This window comes from Macaca mulatta, chromosome X (assembly GCF_049350105.2).
Source record: "Macaca mulatta isolate MMU2019108-1 chromosome X, T2T-MMU8v2.0, whole genome shotgun sequence".
NCBI classification, from domain to species: Eukaryota; Metazoa; Chordata; class Mammalia; order Primates; family Cercopithecidae; genus Macaca; species Macaca mulatta.
Genome location: NC_133426.1, coordinates 106898342 through 106901752, shown reverse-complemented (window position 1 = coordinate 106901752; position 3411 = coordinate 106898342). Strand labels below are relative to the sequence as shown.

Here is a 3411-nt window from a genome sequence, read left to right as displayed (position 1 = left end):
CACAGTGCCCGTCTTTCCTTCCACTTGTCTTAGATCCCAAATTGCAAGGTTATTTAGTGAATACGAAGCAACAAGGAAAAGAAATTGCAGCAGCTTGAGATTTATGCAGAGACTGTGTCATCCAGACTTTTGTTCCCTCTTCCAACTTCGCAAAAGTGATGGATTACCAGACAAAGATCCATAGGATTTATAAATCAGCTTAAACATAATAGTGATGTTTGGAACTGGTACCAAGTTTACTGGAGCTACTTCTTTCAATTTTACAGCTTTATATAACCCTTTCTTGCATGCACTGTGATTGCCTTTATAGATGGATTAATAAATTACTCCTGGTATACAGAATACATGGGAGGCTGACTGTTTGCACAGCGTGGGACCAAGACCTGAGTGTTCAAATATCAGAAGACAGCTGGAACACAATCTGTGCAAAGGCAATCAGAGCCACCAGGTCTATTCAATACTAACTTAGAACATCTAGTGAGAATTGGGAAAATCTCATTGAGTTATACATTTATAAATTTAGTAACCTGACATCCTCCCCTCTTTTTCCCTCTCTTTCATATATTTTGATCTATAAGACTAGCTCACTAGAGCAATTTGTCTTTGATATACTGAGCTCCATTTCCAAAATATGATATATGACAAGACAAATTTTTCTTTGCAAGAATCATGTATATATGTCTCTTTTATAAGGAGGAAGAAATCTTGGTTTTGATATGGGTTTCTCTGCTGCCAACAATGGATAGCAGAGACTGAAAACAACAGTATTTAAATTAAGCTAACTTTTGTGTCTTTCTTTGTTTAAAATAATCTCTCCAAAACTATAGATGAGACAGTTGTATAGGTTTACATTGCTTGCTTTTATATTTTTAGTGGTTTCTGTTAGTGTGTTAATTACTCAATGTGTGGAGGATAAATGATGTTGGAAACAATATTAATGCTTTCAGGTCTTCAGAAGACTATATACACCAAGGAAAAAGCTTCACAGTGCTGCTTTTTATCCATGGGGAAGGCCCCAGAGTTTTAGATTACCACAGACCTGCCTTAGCGTTATTCTGGTGAGGGATGGTCAGTGGTTCATTCCCATGGTTCAGTGGCTCTTTGGCTTGGGCTTAACTGGCTACAGATAGAGCTTCTGGAGGGATCCAGGTTGTTGAGACATTGAATATAAATTTTTAATGGAGTTGTGGAAATTCTTATTAAATAGTAAATCACCAGATTAAGAAGTCGGGGGTAGATGGGAGTAGTTGTTTTTGCCACAGAAAAAGCAAATCTAAAATCCATAAAATTTACTCTTTACCTCTAAACTTCCCATATAATTATGATTACAGACCATCATTATTGAAAATTCTCTTTTGAAATTAGTTATCTAAAAGTCATGAGCCAATAAGATACATGCACATGTTTCTGAGGAATACTGTCTTTTGAAGGGAGTTTTGTACTATAAATGCATACTAACAGAGTTTAATACTATCAATGATAGACTGAATTAAGAAAATTTGGTACATATACACCATGGAATACTGTGCAGCCATAAAAAAGAAATAGATCACTGCACTTATGTATGTTTTTGTTTAACTTATGGACAAAGACTTATAGATAAGTACAAAAAATAAATCCTCTTTTGCAACCCAGAACTCATTGTTCAATATGAGTTTTGATACATATAAGAAGGGATATTATTATACCTGAGACTGTTAATTGATGGGAGTATTGATAACCGTAAAGATTGGTTCCAGGTCGGGTGCAATGGCTCAAGCCTGCAATCCCCACACCAAGGTGGGAGTATTGCTTGAAACCAGGAGTTCAAGACCAGCCTGTGCAAGAAAACTTTTATCTTGAGAACATGATGTCTGGAATTAAAGGTATTCTACACATCTGTACTATTCTTGAGTGATCGCTTAGGAATGAACGTGATTTGAACTCATTCATGTTAAGAGAGGGTATCAAATTGACAACCAGGCAGATCCCCACCACCTACACTAAAAAGGACCCTGAAGTAAATTGGTTGAAGAAATCAGGTCCCAAATATTCTTGGTGAATTTTGAAGACTTCATCAGTATACCCATATTAAAAGGAGATGACAGAAGCCAAAGTAATTATGGGCTGACAGGACAACTGGATCAGTTTCATTAAAAAGGGCTAACTTGAAGAGAAATCTTTTGACTCCAGCTCTTTAGAGTATCTAAAGTGACCTTGATGGACAGTGGAAAAAATCACAACATGGAATTCCTTGAATAAAAATTTATTGACTTAAAAAAAAAAGAAATAGATCATGTCCTTTGCAGGGACATGGATGGAGCCAGAGGCCATTATCCTAAGCAAAGTGATTCAGGGACAGAAAAACAAATACTGCATGTTCTCACTTATAAGTGGAAGCTAAATGATGAGAACACATGAACACATAGACAGAGACAACATAAACTGGCCCTATCAGAGGGCAGAGGGTCAGAGAATGGAGAGGATCAGGAAAAATAAATAATGTGTACCAGGCTTAATACCTGGGTGATGAAATAATCGGCACAACAAACCCACATGATGCATGTTTACCTGTGTAGCAAACCTGCATATGTACCCTTGAACTTAAAATAAAAGGTTAAAAAAAAAAAAAAAAAAGACTTAGAGCTTTTAAAAACTTTTTTTCGCTTTTCACTCACCAGTCTGATTTCTTTGGCTTTATCAAGATAAGGTGTTTCAGAGTCAAATGACCAAAAATAAGCAAATGGAAAGTCTCCAAATACAGGATTACAAAGATTTTTTATGTGACTCTTCAAATAAAAGTGTGAGTGGGAAAACACCCTAAAGTTAAAGCTGATTAGCTGTTTGGGTCCCCTGGAGCTGATGCTTCTAGTTTGCCAACCTTTCATGAATACCTTCAGATTGATTCATTCAACCATTCTCTCTGATTACACATATTGTTACCTTGCAGTGTGTAAAACTATGAAAAAAGTTAAGGCATCTGTTTTGTTTGTGTGAATATATATAAATACATATATACTCACACCTCTTATCATTTCTGTGCTATAATAAACTTGCTTTTGTAATTTAACTCAGAACTTTTGCAAGTTTTTATATAATGTAGTTAATATAATGTGACATCTCAACTATATTAAAGTATGAATATTAAGGACTATATGCGGTCTAAGTCTACATGGGCAAAACCTCAGTGTATACTGAAACAAGTTGTGCATGTCAATCAAGGGTGGAATGAAAAACTATCAATGCTATATTAGGGAAAGCATTTGGAATTTTGTTTTCTTTTTTTTTCTTTTCTTTGATGATGGTTTGTACAAGCAGCCATTGAGTTTCTGCTGAACCTCATTGTTCTACAGCAGCCCTATGGTCATTTAACTCTTCTGAGGTGTATTAATCCAATTATCTCACTTTGATGCATGTTATGTGTTTGGCAGA

The 3411-nt window shown here is 35.6% G+C and overlaps 1 non-coding gene across 1 annotated transcript; it reads left to right on the top strand.

Annotated features, from left to right (window-relative positions):
• Window positions 1–1553: 1553 nt before the first annotated feature.
• On the top strand, window positions 1554–1681 carry LOC114675239 (small nucleolar RNA SNORA40). Its single transcript, XR_003726327.1, has one exon. It is a non-coding gene; the product is annotated as a small nucleolar RNA SNORA40 (small nucleolar RNA).
• Window positions 1682–3411: the final 1730 nt, after the last annotated feature.